At 41.6% G+C, this 20,218-nt stretch overlaps 1 protein-coding gene across 1 annotated transcript in view; it reads left to right on the forward strand.

Annotated features, from left to right (window-relative positions):
* Positions 1-4,103: 4,103 nt before the first annotated feature.
* The window catches only part of LOC124264542, a gene marked incomplete at its 3' end in the record, with an annotated part of 45,789 nt that continues 29,674 nt past the window's right edge, over positions 4,104-20,218 (forward strand). Inside the window, 1 exon segment of the mRNA XM_046699291.1 lies at positions 4,104-4,259.

Genomic DNA, 20,218 nt, shown 5'->3' on the forward strand with positions numbered 1-20,218 from the left:
GCGATGTCCTTCCCCGGCCGCGTCATACCAAAAGACGTTAACACATGGTACTTGTTGGTCCCTGCCTGGCGCTCGGCATTAATGGGTACAACAAGGACTGGTTGGCTTGGAGTCACTGTACTGTGTCTGAGTGGGATATTCTTGCTTAACTTTCACCCCACCTCACCGCTGGCGATGTCCACATGAAGACTATAAGAGTTGCCATTACGATCTTCTCACTTGCAGTCGCAAAACTACATGCCGTCGTCGTCGTACTCGCTGTTAATGACGTCCGCGTGACACCCAGGTGTGTACTCCTCGATCTTACCCTACACCTCGATATCACTTGCCGAAAACCAGGACGTCAGTAGACATCTGACTTTGATGACATCCGCATGGCCATGTTGCCGAGTCATACCGGCACCGCCCACTTTGGTTCCGTTACATCCTGAATCCATAAACAGACCCAATGGTATTTATTTCGTATCGTGTAACAACAACTACTGGTTTCATTGAAAATGTTTTTAGTATTTCACTGTATCGAATAATAATGATAAAAATGTTAAATGTCAAGACTATTGTAATCGTATAGATTATATAATTATTGATCAGCTTTATATGCTATCAGCTTGCAATCCTGGGTAGATGCAAGAGTGAATCGTTCCCCTTGGGGAGCTGGGGTAGCCTGATTGTCTCTTTATATGCCTATATTAGATAAAGTCTATAACAAAGTCTGTTAAAAATGATACTAAAAGTTGCTGTCTCAACTTCACGCAGAAGACCCGGGTTCGATTCCCCACATGGGTACAATGTGTGAAGTCCATTTCTGGCGTTCCTCGCCATGATATTTCTTGAAACTTGCTGAAAGCCATACTCTTTCAAACCATTCAATTTTGTTATCTGTCCTCCATTTTCAATAGAGGCAACAACTGGTTCGTGACTATTATGATATTAAGCCTGACATGTTTAAGACTTGTTTTTTATAGCAGCTCAAGGTTACGAATATTGAAATAAATATCTAGGTTGTGTAAAATATCATGATAATGTTTAAACCTGTCAAGAATATTTCGTTAATGTTTGTAAAAAATCTAATTGTTTTAACCTGATTCAAGTGCACCCATAAATTAACATAGTATATGTATAGGTTATCAGTACTTGCATTGCGTCTCTAGAGTAGGTGCTTCCCGCTTCCCGGTCTCAGGTTAGCAACTGAGGCGTCAAGCCAAAGGGGGGTCAGCCCTGCCCTGCCCTGCCCTGCCCTGCCCTGCCCTGCCCCATAACATACTGTTATGGGGAAAACCCATTACGAAGCAGGAACATCTTACTGGAAAAAACATCTTCCTGGACCTTGTCGTAGTTGTATCCATTCAAATTAAGGCGTGTCGTGGATGTAACTTTTCAAATTGTCCTTTTTATAGTTAACTTGGATCACCTATTTTGCCAGATGCAGTACAACTTAATGCCTGTAGCTATCCTAAACAATTGTGCTTAATCATATTACAATACTTAGGCGCGGTAGCTTCGTAGTATGTCATCGTAATCCGACTATTTGAGACTATGCTCACTATATCAACCACTGGTTTGCCATGAACTGACACAGTTATTTACAGTGTTATATACCCGTGAAGGTCCGGGTTCGAAAATTGATCTTCCGTAACCCAAGCTTGTCCTAAGAGGTGACTAACGGGATCGGATGGAGAGGCTTGCTGACTTGGTTGACACATGTCATCGGTACCCAATTGCGCAGATCGATGCTCATGCTGTTGATCACTGGATTGTCTGGTCCAGACTCGATTATTTACAGACCGCCGCCATATAGCTGAAATATTGCTGAGTGCGGCGTAAAACTATTTTTACTCACTCACTACAGTGTTATATGCGGAATACAATATCGCCAGTTGTGACGACAAATAACTCAACATTCCATGTTATTGTAGATTTTCGTGTATTTTCACACTAGCACTATTTCCATTTCATTTATCCCTCGCTAGAAAATCGCTAAAATATACTCGTTCACAAGTTAGATAAACTGTAACCAGTCATTGACAGTGATATTGTTTAGAGATACAGACGCTGATTCAGCATTTATTCAGAAACAATTACGACAAAGGTTTCCACAACTCGTTATCGTATAGATTATTGATCAGCTTTATATGATATCAGCTTGCAATCCTGGGTAGATGCAAGAGTGGAATCGTTCCCCTGGGGGAGGTGGGGTAGTCTGATTGTCACTTTATATGCCTATATCAGATAAAGTCTATAAAAAAGTCTGTTTAAAACGATACTAAAAGTTGCTGTCTCAACTTCACGCAGAAGACCGGGTTCGATTCCCCACATGGGTACAATGTGTGAAGTCCATTTCTGGCGTTCCTCGCCATGATATTTCTTGAAACTTGCTGAAAGCCATACTCTTTCAAACCATTCAATTTTGTTATCTGTCCTCCATTTTCAATAGAGGCAACAACTGGTTCGTAACTATTATGATATTAAGCCTGACATGTTTAAGATTTGTTTATATAGCAGCTCAAGGTTACGAATATTGAAATAAATATCTAGGTTGTGTAAAATATCATGATAATGTTTAAACCTGTCAAGAATATTTCGTTAATGTTTGTAAAAAAATCTAATTGTTTTAACCTGATTCAAGTGCACCAATAGATTAACATAGTATATGTATAGGTTATCAGTACTTGCATTGCGTCTGTAGAGTTGCTGCTTCCCGCTTCCCGGTCTCAGGTTAGCAACTGAGGCGTCCAGCCGAAGGGGAGTGTGCCCTGCCCTGCCCTGCTCCCCTTACATACTGTTATGGGGAAAACCCATTACGATGCAGGAACATCTTACTGGAAAAAAACATCTTCCTGGACCTTGTGGGGCGGTTGGGTAGCCTAGTGGTTAAAGTGTTCGCTCGTCACGCCGAAGACCCGGGTTCGAATCCCCACATGGGTACATTGTGTGAAGCTCATTTCTGGTGTCCCCCGCCGTGATATTGCTGGAATATTGCTAAAAGCGGCGTAAAACCATACTCACTCACTCCTGGACCTTGTTGTAGTTGTATCCATTCAAATTAAGGCGTGTCGTGGATGTAACTTTTCAAATTGTTCTTTTTATAGTCAACTTGGATCCCTTATTTTGCCAGATGCAGTACAACCTAGTGCCTGTAGCTATCCTAAACAATAATTGTGCTTAATCATATTACAATAGGTACGCGCGGTAGCTTCGTAGTATGTCATCATAATCCGACTAAGTGAGACTATGCTCACTATATCAACCACTGGTTTGCCATGAACTGACACAGTTATTTACAGTGTTATATACCCGTGAAGGTCCGGGTTCGAAAATTGATCTTCCGTAACCCAAGCTTGTCCTAAGAGGCGACTAACGGGATCGGATGGAGAGGCTTGCTGACTTGGTTGACACATGTCATCGGTACCCAATTGCGCAGATCGATGCTAATACTGTTGATCACTGGATTGTCTGGTACACCAGACTCGATTATTTACAGACCGCCGCAATAAAGCTGAAATATTGCTGAGTGCGGCGTAAAACTAACCTCACTCACTCACTACAGTGTTATATGCGGAATACAATATCGCCAGTTGTGACGTCAAATAACTCAACATTCGTTGTAATTGTAGACTTTCGTGTATATTTACACTAACACTATCTCTATTTCATTTATCCCTCGCTAGAAAATCGCTAAAGTATACTCGTTAACAAGTTAGCTAAACTGTAACCATTCATTGACAGTGATATTGTTTACATATACAGACGCTGATTCAGCATTTATTCAGAAACAATTACGACAAAGGTTTCCACAACTCATGTTTAGAAATCAAAGCATTTAAAATAATGATTCGAATGCATTGAACATGTTCAAATTACGATAGACACAAATATATTTTACGTCTCACACCAGCCGCGTGAACGATCACTGCGTGACTGTTCATTAGGCGCGCTCTTGATGACGTCACACAAGATAGCAAAGAGACAAATCTTAGCCTATTGTATTGGTATGAATAGACCATGTGCTGTATGTCAAAGGTCTTGAGGATTCGTGTATACCATCGACACACCTGTTTTTAGCGGTTAAAAATCTACGTTAATGTGGTTAAATACAATGTTAGAGTGGCGACATTTGGCGTTAAACTGTCAGGCCGTGAACAGGGAGTAGATTTCTACGTCGCTAGAAACGCATGGTCCTTAGTGCAAGATAAGATATTTGCACGCTCTTTAAAACAGTATCCCCTACAGAAAACCACGGAGGGTTGTGCCGAGTTAAGGTAAGATAATGATAAGATAACTTTCTCTTTTCAGTTTTACTCGTCTTAATCTTCAACGTGAATATACAATATATTACATAGTGGAGAGAAATATACCTTTACATTATGATTGGTTGGCTACTGCTCGAACTACTGAATGCCTCTTAAAAGTTAAAACACTATCATCGAGGTTGAAGGGTTTAATTTGTTTGTTTGTTGTTTAACGCCGCACTCAGCAATATTCAAGTTGTATGGCGGCGGTCTGTACGTAATAGAGCCTGGACCAGCCAATCCAGTGATAATCACGAGCATCGATCAATTAAGATAGGATAATAACCTTCACACGTGTATAATGGACTGGGTTTAACAGGGATTGCTTATAATTTTGTTAAGCATTTCATAATAATCATTTCCACGTTGATCTATAGTGGTGTCCGATTAATTGAAATAATCGAAGATTGGTCGTAGTGGCTAAACGACCAAGGAATCGATCATAATTTCTCATAATCGAACACAAACAATTCTGGAACACTTGTTTTCATTAACAATATTTTTAACATGGTTGGTTTTGTCTGTTACATTTCGTAAGCACTACAAGCTCGTTTCAAGTCATGATTGAATTTTTTCTTAATGATTCTAAGAAATTTATGTTCCTAACATACTAGTCATCCTTTAAAGATGTGAAATTTTGCCAAAAAACTACATGTTTTTTTTCCTTATTTTTATGTGCATTAACAAATTTCATAAATGACGCTAACCAATTATTTTCGATGATTTATCAGTAGTAATGAACCATTCATCAGTTATGAGATTTTAACCAATTCTCAACACTAGATCTTTATCAGTATTAGTTATAGATTTTTTTATTTTACTTATTAACTGTCAGTTTCGGTTAGTTAATTCAATACCCCGTTGCATTAAGGATACTTTTACACTAATATGTCATGGGATTTATAAGTTTGTGGAAAAAGCCGAATTGTTTCGATTCAGTAACAAACGTGAGACAAAAGCTTACTAAAATGATTATTGATTGAGAGGCGGAATATAAACATACGTAATCTATAGCACGTATTGAGACAACCGATAGTTCAATATAATGCTAGTGGCACCGAATACAGTCATACGAAATGTTTACTTTTGGCATATTAGTAAACATAACTACAGCTACAGAACAAATATACAAAATGCTCGTATTTTGAACATTATATAGACACAACCCTTGATGTTGTAGATACAACGAACATTGTCTTATTCATTTTCAAACTGTAAGGGGCGGTGGGGTAGCCTGATGGGTAAAGCTTTCGCTCGTCACGCCAAAGACCCGGGTTCGATTCCCCACATGGGTACAATGTGTGAAGCTCATTTCTGGTGTCCCCCCGCCGTGATATTGCTGGAATATTGCTAAAAGCGGCGTAAAACCAAACTCACTCACTCACTCACTTCAAACTGTAAAGGTGTGATATTCAATAAAATACATTGTCCAGTTACTCGGGTATTTACACCTTACTGTCGTGATGACTTCAGACACAGGTCCAACAAGTATATGTTATAACATCGCTGCAGTCCACTGAAGAGATGCTTGTTGTAGTGGTTGTTTCGCGGCTATGAGATGAAAAGTGCTGATGTACAGTTCAACCGTGTTAATACGGACGATACCATACCGAGTTACTATTTGAGATATGATTTTTCTGATCCACGAAAATTCACTCGGATTCGTAGAGCCGACACTGGACAAGGAAGAAATTTGTTTATCGTATTTTTTACGTTGATCGTCCGGGAAATGGAGCTTCCGTATAAACAGGTCCCGGACTGCCGGGTTTAACGCAGTACAGTTGATGACGTGGTTTGGCCATCGATTCTGACTGGTCAGTCAGAGGGCCGAAGCACCAGCTGATTTGGCATCCGCGCCACAGCAAACATATCTATCTATTTATACAACTGTACTTTCTTCTCAAGTGACCGGGGGGCGGTGGGATAGCCTAGTGGTTAAAGCGTTCGCTCACCACGCCGAAGACCTGGGTACAATGTGTGAAGACCTGCCAAGATATTGCTAAAAGCGGCATCAAACTAAACTCACTCACTCACTTTTCTCCAGTTATCGAGGGGCGGTGGGGTAGCCTAGTGGTTAAAGCGTTGGCTCGTCACGCCGAAAACCCGGGTTCGATTCCCCACATGGGCACAATGTGTTAAGTACGTTTCTGGTGTCCCCCGCCGTGATATTGCTGGAATATTGCTAAAAGCGGCGTTAAACTAAACTCAGTCAGTCAGTCCAGTTATCGTAGCTACTACGTACACCTGACATAATGTGTCGGTTTGAATCAAATAGAATGTTTCATATGATTTAGGGACAACATGAGAGCTTGACATCTTCTCTAAGATGTGACATCAAATATATTTTGTCAGAATGATCGTTGTGACATAATAGCGGCATGCCTTTGCAAGGCTTGTTTATTTGAGTGAGTGAGTGAGTGAGTGAGTGAGTGAGTTGGCTTTTACGCCGCCTTTAGCAATACTACGGCAGAAATGGGTACACAGAAATGGGCTTCACTGATCATTGTACCCACGTGGGGAATTCTTGTTTAAGTGTCTGTAACAGCCCTGATAATCTGGGGTGGATATGGGTGTATGACATATCTCCGAGTGAGGTATGAGATGTTAAACACTCATATTTGAGCGTATACCACGCCATGCGTAGTTAAAACGGGTTTTCCTAGCATATCACACACACATCTCACTTGCAAACATGTCGCTTCATTCAGTATCTTTGCAAAGACCTCGACATCGCGTTTTATTTGTCATGGTGGAACGAGGATAAGCACGTTGTGTGAGTTGGATCACCTGTTGCTTTAATAGGGTTAAATTTAACATTTGAAACCTCGCGCTGGGCGTTGGTTACCAAATTCTGTTTCGCAATGTCAGATCTCAGGTGGCCTGGCTCTACATTCAAAACATGGTATTTATTAAGGCCAATAAACAAAACGTACCGTGTTTTGAAGTGGATCAGACCTTATTAATCGGAAGAAATCATTTACAATGTAGTACATAGATATCCATATATCTATATTAATATGTTGTCGATTTCCAATTTGTATTAAGTCGATATTAACACTATATACATAATATATGTAATAATTAACAATATTATGTGTTAACTCATCTTGATTGGAAACACGAGGATACTACTTGCCCACCACTGTGTATGTGTGTATGCAACTCTTGTGATTATCACAGAGTGAATACTTCATGAGGCCAAGAAATACGAACAAAATCTCTGTAAAACGTCGTATATCTTTATATACGTCTACAAGATCCATTGTTGACGCGCGGCATGCCCCTGTTCTCCTGACGTGGCTGGACACGATGTCCTTTGTCCACGTCCTGTGATCTGCTGTATACGTCGTCCCTGTTACAGTTGGAGTGTAAACAAGAGCTGTCTCAACAATGTCTTCTTCAGTGTTGTGACAAAGCCAAGTCAGTAGAAGTGAGGTCTGTACGCATGTATTACAAAGCAAAGTGACCAGACAGCATTTGCTTTTCTCCCCTTTGTAAATAATACCAAATATGAGTGAGTGAGTTTAACTTCGCTTCGACATGTATTTGCGTTTTTTCACAGGGTATTAATTTGTAACAACGATGACGTTGACCGACCGGACATTATCATATTTACAGTCGTTATACAGCAAGAGCAAGAATGGCATCTTAAGACTGAAGTTAAGATTACACGAAGCAATTATATTACCAATTCCCTTGTAATAATGAGGTATTTTCCTGCAGGCACAATTGTTTTAATAGGATATTTATATAGCGCACATATCCACGCACTGGTGCATGCTCAAAGCGCTAGTATTTTTTCCCTGGATCATTGGATGTCAATCTCAACGGCACATCGCATAACCATATGCTATTGCAATATCGCGTCACTGCAACCCCTTCCTCCCCCTGATTCTGAAACCCAACATCTATCTTACCTCCAGTACTTATAATTACATTATCTCGAATCCCTGGAACCGTATTTCACCACCCCCTTATCCAGATTCCTCAAACCGCCTTTCCCCGAATTCCCTGCTAGCCCCTTAACGCGTTTTGCAACAACCCCCTTAACCCCCAATCCCAACAATTCCGGATTCCTGCAACTCCATCACCATGAGACCCCACCCCCCTTTCCCTGAATTCCATGCAATCTCCACACACCCCTCACCTCGAACCCCACAACCCCTTAACCCGAATCCCCACAACACCCTTATGCATGAACCTTGGTTGCCTTAACAGAGTCTTATCAGAACAACTATCGTTGCCATCTTCTCTACCCTGCGATGCAGATATAAGTCTAGACGTGCTTGAAACCGTTCTACATCTCCTTTGATGATAAATGAAGCTACCAGTGTATTTAAAGGTCCTAGCTGCACGTTATCATCTAAGTAAACGTATGACGCATTATCAGCAGTGTTTGGTAAAAGTTTAACGCCCGCTGCACCCGTTCCACCCTTTCCGGACTTCAATGTAATTAAATGGTCAAACAATTGTCAGAATAAACACAAGAATTATATTCAGACGAAGCGGATATTTGACGTCAAACAGTTTCCTATTTTCTATAACGGTTACTTAATATGGAGCAAGGGCGGTGGGGTAGCCTAATGGTTAAAGCGTTGGCTCGTCTCGCCGAAGACCCGGGTTCGAATCCCCACATGGGTACAATGTGTGAAGCCCATTTCTGGAGTCCCCCGCCGTGATGTTGCTGGAATATTGCTAAAAGCGGCGTAAAACCAAACTCAGTCAATCAGTAATAGGGAGCAATATACAGACTCCGTAAATGGAATCTTCCGATAAAGTCTGTATTAATATCAACTTGAGTTCTGTAATTACATGATAATATAGAGCTAACATGATGTTTTTGAGACAGATATTGTGATGTTAAACCCCGTTTCAAGAATTCATGCAAATCCAGGGGCGGTGGGGTAGCCTAGTGGTTAAAGCGTTCGCTCGTCACGCCAAAGACCTGGGTTCGATTCCCCACATGAATACAATGTGTGAAGCCCATTTCTGGTGTCCCCCGCCGTGATATTTCTAGAGTATTGCTAAAAGCGGCCTCACACACTCACTCGTGTAAATCCGTGTTTGTGGTGCAGAGAATATGTATTTTTTCAACCTTTTTGCCGATAAACATTGCTCTTTCGTTTCTCGTGTTGGTACAATATTGTTAAATCTAAGTGACACTTGCTATCGTATCTTGACTTTTCTGTGGGACAGTCTCACACTATACTACAGTACAACCAGAAATTATTGAGAGTTTAAAGATTGTAATTTTTATATTTTTTACACTCATTACTCACGTATTAAATGTGAATATTAGCAGAACATAACTCCAGATTCAAAGACAGGTGAACAGTTAGTATTTTGTCAAGTCACCATGGGCAGCAATGCCGGCTTCAATGCGGCGGGGCATACTACTGATCAAAGAAGTTAGAAAGTCGACGTGACGGTTGGCCGTGGTCCATGCTGTCCCAATATCGGACCACCTCTTCTTTCATTTCAGCAATATTTGTCAGATTTTTCTTATTGACGCTTTCCTTCATAAGTCCCAAAACATTTTCTATTGGATTTAGGTCAGGGCTATAGCTTTGCCAATCTAATAATGTCATATTTTGGGTCCGAAACCAGGCCTGTGAATGCTTTGAACGATGTTTTGGGTTGTGTCCTGCTCGAAAATCCAAATATTTCCATAGAGCACGTGAGCAGATGGAAGTAAATGTCCCTCGAGAATATCTGTGTACCGCTTACTGTTCATATTCCCTTCAAATAAACAGAGGGGCGTTGCTTCTAACACAGATATGCCACCCCACACGTTAAATTTCGGACTGTACTTTGGGCGCTGATACAAAGGTTTTTCAGTTTGTTTGGTCCAGAATTTCAGTGTATTAGGAAACAGCCACACAGAACTTTCATCTGAGAAAATCACATTGTCCCAGTTAAAATTTCTATGCTGTAAGCACCAGTTCAACCTTCGCTCCTTTTGTTCAGGTTTCATGATCGGTGATGGAATTCCTCGACTTTTCAGCCAAAGGGATTCCTGTTCTACTTGAAATCACTTTAGCTGATCTGATGTCCTTGTTATAATACTCTAAAATCAACTTCCTCTTCTCTAAATCATCCATACTGAGGATGTCTGAAAATGTCGTCTGCTAGCAAGTAAAGAAGGGGGGGGGATAACTCTTCACAAACTAATGAAAAATGATTAACGGAGTTGTCTCTCTTGAATGAAACAAAGCACTTGATAGCTGGTCAAGGTTGTGTATACTAGAAATCTAATTAAACATATTCCTAAAATTCTCAATAATTTCTGGTCATACTATATATTATGGGTCTGTTTCAGATATGAAACACTATTTCACTATTCCTTCCGATGTAATGTGTTTTGGTAGATAAATTAAATTGATTCTGCCCTTGTGTTGATATTTTATGTCTTAACTTGTTTGTTCCGTATCCACAGTTATTATTCAGTTTATTGTACTTATCCGCAAATAACGTGAACCAAATAATGTAATCAAATATGGAGGTATTACCCTTTATCGCCATTCGCAATTTAACGAACAAAAGATAGTTTCTTGGCAGATCGATCAGTGAACAGAAAAAACCAAAAACATATTGTTTAAACTGGTGGAAAGCTAGCGCAGATTTTATTAACGGGGTTTCACAATTGGGGATTGTTAGAAACTTGTTTTTTTAAAATAAAGAACTTATTCATGTCTGATTGTCATATTTCTTGGTCACTGCATGTACCAGCATCAATACACAGTACAGTGGGAGGTTTTCTCGGCTCATGTCAGCCAGTTGGATAAGTGGGATCAGGCTAGGCATTGATGGGTTATAGAGTAGTATCTGCAAATAGTCTTGATGACATTACCTACAAATTATTGTTCAAGGTAATGTCAAAAGAAGTCAAATAAGGTTATGCAAAGCACTTTATAACCGACTCTAGTCAGCGGCTTACCCTGCTGCTCTACGGTTTTAATCCTTTTTAATCCAGTCTCTAGGCAACGTTTCGTACGGTGGGGTAGCCTAGTGGTTAAAGCGTTCTCGGGGAGCCCGGGAAGTCCCCATGCACGCACGTACATATATGCATATCAGCGAAAAGAGATATGTCTCTTGACACCTGTTCGTAAAAGAAATAGCACATATCGAACCGTTTTTCGTCTCTCGCCGAATGATAAATGAATTGTTCTCTCTTAGGTGAAAATACGATAAGCTGAAGAGTCCTCAACACTTTTACAATTTTCAAAAAAACCCTCACATAAAAGTCAACAAGCTGCTGTTTGTAGCTCGGTGTACGACCGTAATGACCACTAGACAAACAGATGGTCAGTGTTGACAGATGCGGTGTGATCATGGACACACGCCTCATGTCGCCTCGTATCGCCCTACTGGTCAACTGGATGGTGGACAGAGCAGGCTTACCGACATGCCACGACTTTACTACCAAGACGCTAGAAGAGCTACCGCGGCCCTCCCTCTCCATACCTCTAGGGCACAGCCGCAAAGACGGCTATAAAACAGGAAGCCAGTTCAAACAAAATGAGATTTACTAAATCATCCTCTAACATAGCTAACTGTTTATATTGCGCATTCAAGGAATCGCCGATTGATCTGCAGTTTTAGGTGAATGGGTGAGATCTAGCGAGTTGTCGTTTATGACGCTTCGAGCAATACGTTAGTCAGTGTTATTGCGGTACTGACAAACTTGGCATCATTTGTTTTATAAAGGGACTAATCTAGGATTTTAATCCACGTTACACATAAACAAGCAAACTCAGATTTACATCGCCTCTGAGGACCATCCACCGTGTCCTTGGAATGCCACTTACATTCTTTGACCCGATGAAGGAGCCAGAATTAGCACTGAAACGTCGTGTAAAGAATAAACAGAAGTTGTTATCCATAAAAGTGTCATGTAGTCACTTACATTCTGACGAGCGCCCTGACACAGGTTGTGCATCTTATCCTAAATGACGAAGGCCTACCAATTCCATGGCATCCAAATCCACGAGCCGAAACTTTGAAATAAGACATATCTTTAATGCTAAGGCTCTATTTCGGAACTGTAGACCAAAGGCCATAAACGTATTGTTTTGAAGGCCACTTTATATGCCTATCAAATAAAATCTGTAAAGAAGTCTGTATAAAAATAGATACTATAAATTTGTTGGATGGTTAACGTACGGTCTTCGCAGGTAATTAAAACACATCAAATGTACTACCCACCAGAGAGACCACATGGAGGTGAGGTGAAATGGGGTTTAACGTCGTGCTTGAAAATATTTCGCTTATATGACGACGTGCATGCGTGTGTATGTGTATGTGCGGCTGCTTGTACTAGCCCAGACTAAAGCTGGTTTTATAGTGCTAGCCCACTGAGATACCATGCCGCAGTGAAGCATGAATACCCCACTCAGACACATTATACTGACTCCGAGCCGACCAGTCCTTGTTGTACCCATTAATGCCGAGCGCCAGGCAGGGACCAACAAGAACCATATTTTAACGTCTTTTGGTATGACGCGGTCCGGGATTGAACCCGCGACCTTCCGCTCTCCGGGCGGACGCTCTAACCACTACACCTCGGAGGCGGTGAGTGAAGGTTTAAAGGTAGCAGCGCGGAGATACGGCAACTGAAGAGAGTGGAGTGGGCTTGAGTGGAGTGAATATGGTTTTACGCCGCTTTTAGCTTTTACCATCACGTAGACCATGACGAAACACACAAGCATGGGTTTGCTCCCGAGATATACAAGAAATATGATCGGCGAATCGGTATTAGAGTTAATGAGTGAGTGAGTTCAGTTTTACGATGCTTTTAGCAATATTTCAGCAATATCACGACTTGGGACACCAGAAATTGGCTTCGCAGCTTGTACCCATGTGGGGAATCGAACCCGGGTCTTCGGCGTGACAAGTGGTCGCTCTAACCACTAGGCTACCTCACCTTCCCAGTACATTCTGAACATGTGTTTCCTGGTTTTTACTCTGTGATATATAGACATCAGTTATTAAACGTCTTAAATTTCCGGGCAACGCGGGACTGATTTTGGTTTCCCACCACTTCCACTCGGCGGTTTGATGAGAATGGTCACAAGATCCTGATGTACCTAATTGACGCATCTGTATATGACCATCTGTGAATCTTGACATGACTGGGCCACGCATGCTCCTGCTAACACACTGACACGCATACCTGCTCCCACAACGTATATTGACCTGCACTATCAGAACTGCTGTGGGCAGCTGTTTATACAAGGGTTATCGCCCTTGTGTGACCCACGTCGCCTACAGTTGCTGCAGCATCAAGGTGTGACCATAGTGTCACTGTCTGTGTAACTTGGACTTACTTGCTAGATGTTACATCAACTTTAACGTCAACCGTTAAACACGATCGTCACTGTCACGAGCTAGCCAGCCAGGCCCAGGTTCAACTGCACGTTTGACTGTCATTTTCAAAGACCGCCTCCGTGGTGTAGTGGTTAGAACGTCCGCCCGGAGAGCGGAAGGTCGCGGGTTCGATCCCGCGTCATACCAAAAGACGTTAAAATATGGTACTTGTTGGTCCCTGCCTGGCGCTCGGCATTAATGGGTACAACAAGGACTGGTCGGCTCGGAGTCAGTATACTGTGTCTGAGTGGGGTATTCATGCTTCACTACGGCATGGTATCTCAGTGGGCTAGCACTCTATAAAACCAGCTTCAGTCTGGGCTAGTGCAAGCAGCCGCACCTACACATACACACGCATGCACGTCGTCATATGAGCGAAATATTCTCCAGCACCACGTTAAACCCAATTTTCACTGTCATTTTCAATGCGTATACTGATACACTGCCTCAGTACGATCACCACTGAAAGGCTCGTCTGGAATGAATGCGTTGCGAATGCGTTCGCAAGAGACAAATTGTAGAATGCTTCGAATATCTCACTTTAAAGTGATTCAGTGATTATAGTGATTATTGCTTCAGCAATATGCCAGAAATATCACGTCGGGGAACATCAGAAATGGGCTTCATACATTGTACCCATGTAGGGAATCGAACCCGGGTCGTTAGCGTTACGAACTGACGCTTTAACCATGAGGCTACCCCACGTATAGCCGGAGATATATAACCGGTTAATTGTGTCATGTCAATTGATTTTTACGTCATCACAGCTGCCACTCCGGGATGGAGTCAGTACTCAGCTACTTAATGTTGTCGAGTGTTGATTTGGGTTTCTTGTAACAGAAACGGCGGAGTTAGTTGCTCCATACATCAATCACTGGCTTGCTAAACGTCAAGAATACACAATAATGGCTGTCATTATAGAAATGTATCACTTGTCTCATATTACAAATATGATATTCTTTGATAGAAACAGATTGCCAACACCAAAATATCGCACCTGCGCTTGTGGGCTAACGTTCGTTTATCTTCAGATGTCCCTGATACTTTGATAACATATTATGCAAAAAATATTTTAGCAGACAAAAATGACGTCTGCTTATATACGTTTGTCCTGTAATGTCTCGATATGGAAGTTATGTGTCTTATTAGTAAAGAAAAACAAGTATAATTTCCATGAGTAACTGAGAAACTACCAGTAGCATCATTCCTTCAGAAAAAACAACAATCCGGTTTACTCTCTTTGTTTCGCCAGGTAGGACAGCTTTACTTCAAGTCATGTAAACGAAATATGCCGGAAATATGCTGCCGTAAGAATTCATATTTGTTCTTATTACTTGTTACTATATGTTCATGTTCCGAAATACCGCCTGTTGCTATTCGTGACTCTGTAGACTGTCGACCACCACAACAAGGCAGTTTTAACACACTTCCTCAAAGGGCGGGGAACTCCCCGACAACAATAGCCACACTAAGTCAAATCAAAACAACCGTTAAGACCAAACAATACCTTCAGCTTAGCATTCCGCGATTTACGGTAAATGCCCTGAAACCTCTGCCAAGAGAGCTAAATCCAGCCCCCCGACCCAGAATACCGCAGTGACAGAGACCGAACAGGGCGGACGGGTCAGTATTGACCTTTGACGCATGCGCAGACCCTTCCATCTACGTCTAAAGCGTGAACGTCAGATTAGATGTTGACGCTTGGCCAAGGTCGCAAATCGTCGCGAACAAATAATGTCTTCAGAACGGAACACGCCCCGCTCGTAGCTTTTATATGCTGTAAGCTGAATAAATTCCAATTAGATATTTGTCGAACACCCACTGGGTGAGCTGCAAATACGACCTGACGATCCCGGTTTTAGCGACTAGACGTCACTCAGAGTACCTACAGGGGATAGCCATGTTGGATTCGTGACCTTCACCTTCCCGTACTTAATTGATGTCAGAACATGCGCAGATGGCGTGGAATATTAATTCAGAGCGAGGATACGGTCAGCTACTCGCGCTGACGAGTACGGACATTTTATTGAGGCCAAACATTAAATTGCACAGACTGAACCAAATAGCAAACCGGGTGACCTCATGTGATACGTCTCCCAAATCATCGTCGTTTTGTTTACATCAAAACAAAATGGTTGTAGAATTCCTTTACACAATGGTTGTAGAATTCCTTTACACAATGGTTGTACCAGACAATGTACACTGTAAGACATTTGCATTGAATGTAGTTTGGTCTTTCGGCCTTATAATGAAATATGTATGATTTTACACGTCAAATGCACTTTTGGTAGTAATATACTGAATACAGAATATTCCAAATGGAAACACCAGGTGCCGCTGAGTGGCAACCGGTTCTGGAACACATATCACATTCCGCAATATGTTTTCAGACGTAGGTGCATAGAAGGTGCGATTCGTTAGCATAGTGGTTAAAGCGTCCAGTCGTCACACCGAATACCCGGATTCGATTCCTCACACGGTCATTGAAGCCGGCGACGGCACGTAATCCAAGAGTGTATATTTGATTGAGCGAGTGACTACGTCGAATCAACCACGGTCACTTCCAGCTCGCCAGAGGGGCGGTGGGGTAGCCTAGTGGTTAAAGCGTTGGCTCGTCACGCCGAAGACCCGGGTTCGAATCCCCACATGGGTACAATGTGTGAAGCCCATTTCTGGTGTTCCCCGCCGTGATGTTGCTGGAATATTGCTAAAAGCGGCGTAAAACCAAACTCAGTCAGTCAGTCAGTCCAGCTCGCCAGAAGTTGGTGGGGTAGCCCAATGGTTCAAGCGTTCGCTCGTCACGCCGGAAGCCCGAGTTCGATTACCCACACGGTGTCCCTCGCCGTGATGTTGCTAAAGGCGGCATTAAGCCCCACTCACTCATGATCGCCGTGGGAAAGCACAAGTTAGAGAAAGCGATAAATGACATTAATCGGAATAATAAGCTGCTTCATTTTCTATTTCAGTGGAACTGCTTTTATTATTTGATATTTGGCAAGGCAGAAAACCATGAATTGTCAAATATAGTACATGTACTTTATGACAGAACTTTCACCAAGTGCCATGCCAGCTGCCTGTTGATATGAATGATAATTCAATTATGTTTCTTATGGAAAAGGCAACAAGCCATTCATTTACTCTGATCTCGGTTTAAGGCGTTAGTTTACCTATGTGCAGTGAATACGTTACCGCGTGATGCGATTCGCATTCAAGCGCACACGTCAAAATAAGTTAGGGATATTGGTATTTTCATGATTGATATTTTATCAGTGTGTCAATGTATAAATAGATCATTATTCATAATTTCAAAATTTACTTATATCCCTAACTGGTTTTGTCCAGTATATTATCAATCCTTGTCGTTTCCCGCATTCCCACAGTTTAGAGAATACATAGTGTTATACACCAGTACATAATTGAACATCTTTTTAAGACTTGTTTCAGGATCTTATCTAGAGTTTATCAAATGTCATGACTGTTCCAACATTTAGCCGGAAGACAGATGTAGTGTCTCGCACATTTCAGAAAAACGAGTGACGGATTTTAAGCTGTAGCATCGTGAAATATTTTATCAATATTTTGATAGGTGTTGAACCACGGACGTAACGACCGCCTTCTGTGGTGTATTGGAGTCTGTTACCACCAGTTGAGGGGAATTGAGGTGAGGTGAGGTGAAATGGGGTTTAATGTCGTACTTAAGAATATTCCGCTCATATGACGACGTGCATGTATGTGTATGTGTGGCTGCTTGTACTAGCCTAGACCTAAGCTGGTTTTATAGTGCTAGCTCACTGAGATACCATGCCGCAGTGCAGACATCGTTTAGTCACTGGTGCATCAGATTGTGAAATTGTGAGAACTTTACCGAGACACTGCAGGGGCGGATACAGCTTTTTTTTTTGTGCGTGCGTGCGTTCTATTGAGAAAAAGGAGGGGTGCACAATTCAATTTTACACGAGTTTCAATGGTCATTTAACAAACTTTCAGCACCAAAGGGTGGTGGGGTGCGCACCCCTGCACCCCCCCTCTGGATCCGCCTATGCACTGAATATTGTTGCCCTTATCATTCATGTCGTATGACACTTCTTGGGATCTTCGTGGAAATGCGTGATTTTCTCTTAAAACTGTCCCATCTATACACTGATACAAATGTATATTTATTTACACAGATTCATAATGGCAAAACCATCCACAAGACTGACAATGGTCTACCTTTCCATGAGCTCTGGCATTCAGATGAGTTGGTTTCACTTGTCTGTGATTTCTGTCCCCACATGGGTACAATATGTGAAGCCCATTTTTGGTGTCCCCCGCCGTGCAGTGCTGGAATATTGCCAAAAGCGGCGTAAAACCAAACTCACTCACTCTTATTTCTCTCTCAGGGTTGTAAATCTGTTAATTATTTTAACTTATGCCGATATTTTTACTGATATGTAATTACAGTAGTTAGGATGGTGACGTGTGGTAATTCTTAAACAAATGAAGGGGCGGTGGGGTAGCCTAGTGGTTGAAGTGTTCGTTTGTCACGCCGACAACTCAATTTCGGTACAATATGTGAAGCTTATTTCTTCTTTTCCCTGCTATGATATTGCTGGAATATTCCGAAAAACGGCGTAAAACTTACCTGACTTATTCACACACTCACTCGTACAAATCTTACGTTGTTTCACAAATCTCCATTTATTGTCTGCAAAACCATGGCCCTCAAAATGGCTGTGCTCTACAGCATTTATACAACGCTTAAATGGTCGATACTTGGGAATGCCTCCTGAATTCCAGTGTGTTACAAAGAGAGTGTATAAAATGCCTCGGCCTATAATCAGAATGTTAAACATGCGAATACTCCTTCATCTTTGGATTCGGTTCAGAAGCGAGTTTCATTCTGTGATCTTGAGCGGACAGCCGGAGGCACGCTGACAACTCACGGCATTACTTAATCCACATTTAAAGGTAAATCTATAATTTGTTTGTGGAAATGTGAAATGTCATATTGTTGTTTGTTCCCATCTTGTATTTGACTTTATTTTGGCAGCGTTTGCATTTAATTTCTGAAATCATGCAGTTAAATTTGAAGACGACATTATTTTAAGCATTCATATATTATATATCCACTCACAGTATTTGCAGACATATGTTCACATAATCTGCCAGGTGAACGCTAACCTTGCTCAAAGGTTGTATTGAATAATATGTATATAGGATCTGTTGTAGTTCTATCGTAAACAGTATTCGGATACGTTTGGTTAACCGGGCAGTAGGACGCCTCTTTCATTGGGACATCTTCTTATTGAGTGTGTCATCTAGAAATAGTGATTTACCTTAAAAATTATGGCCTTAGAGACTTGTGCAAATCTAGGGGATCTCCAATGCCTTAGGGTCGGATCGCGATGGTAAGTATATTGGGCTGAATCTTCTAATGGATAATGTTGCATTCAATATTTGAAAAACCCACGCTAATTTTCACTCGACGTAGCCCCGAAAAGGTGAAATATTGCTAATACGGCGTAAAGTAACATCTACTTTCTGATTCAGTCGCCCGACTGCAATGTACCGAACATTTTCGATTTATACAGACTCCTTCCATGCACATGGATTTGATTTAGTTCTGCTCATTAAATCGGGTTTATATTTCCCGATTGAGCTAGTGATGCATGTTCCGAAAGCTTAGCAAAGTGTGAGAGCATTCTGTCATAAGATAAACTCGGTTCACTCCAAACGTCATAGATAAACTCCCTCCACCCCCACCTTTCACCCACTTACCCCAGGGGCAGGTTTGATTCTTCTAATGGTTTGTGTCTGTGAAGCATATTTTTGATGTTACCTGCTGCATTTTCGTTGAGGAATACAAGCGACATAAATCAATCACTCACTCACTCACTCGAAACGTGAACTACATTCCTTTTTTATTTTATTTAGATTAGATTTAATTATCGCCTCATTTGAATCACATTGTATTTTCTTACTAAGAGGGGCGGTGGGGTAGCCTAGTGGTTAGAGCATTGGCTCGTCACCCCGAAGGCCCGGGTTCGATTCCCTACATGGGTACAATATGTGAAGCTCATTTCTGGTGTCCCCGTGACATTGCTGGAATATTGCTAAAAGCGGCGTAAAACCCAACTCACTCTTACTATGATTTTAGGACAATTCGCTATTTTAAAATTATGCCATTAACTACAAATATACGGTTTTCTCACTGACGTTGCGGTACTTCATTGCATGTTTTGTCAATGAGATGATTTGAACATTTGTTGATATTGCAGCCAATGTAAGGTTGATTGATTGTACTTGTTTCATTCTTCACGTGGAATACTGGTATTTAACGTGACAATGTATTACTTGAGCTGAACACCTTAATGGACATGTTAACAAACTGGGATGAATGTGGAGTATTTAGTGGTTTACCCAAAGGCTATTTCAGGACCCAGCTGAAACACAGACAGTGCTGCTCTGAATAAATGAGAACCTGAAAACACACAAACACTGCCGGACAAACTGGAATATGGCAGCTGAGATCGACATGCTGTACAAATAGAGAAATACATGCGGTCTTGAAACCGATCTAA

This window comes from Haliotis rubra, unplaced genomic scaffold (genome assembly GCF_003918875.1).
Source record: "Haliotis rubra isolate DU_JTF1 unplaced genomic scaffold, ASM391887v1 Scf1206, whole genome shotgun sequence".
Taxonomy (NCBI): Eukaryota; Metazoa; Mollusca; class Gastropoda; order Lepetellida; family Haliotidae; genus Haliotis; species Haliotis rubra.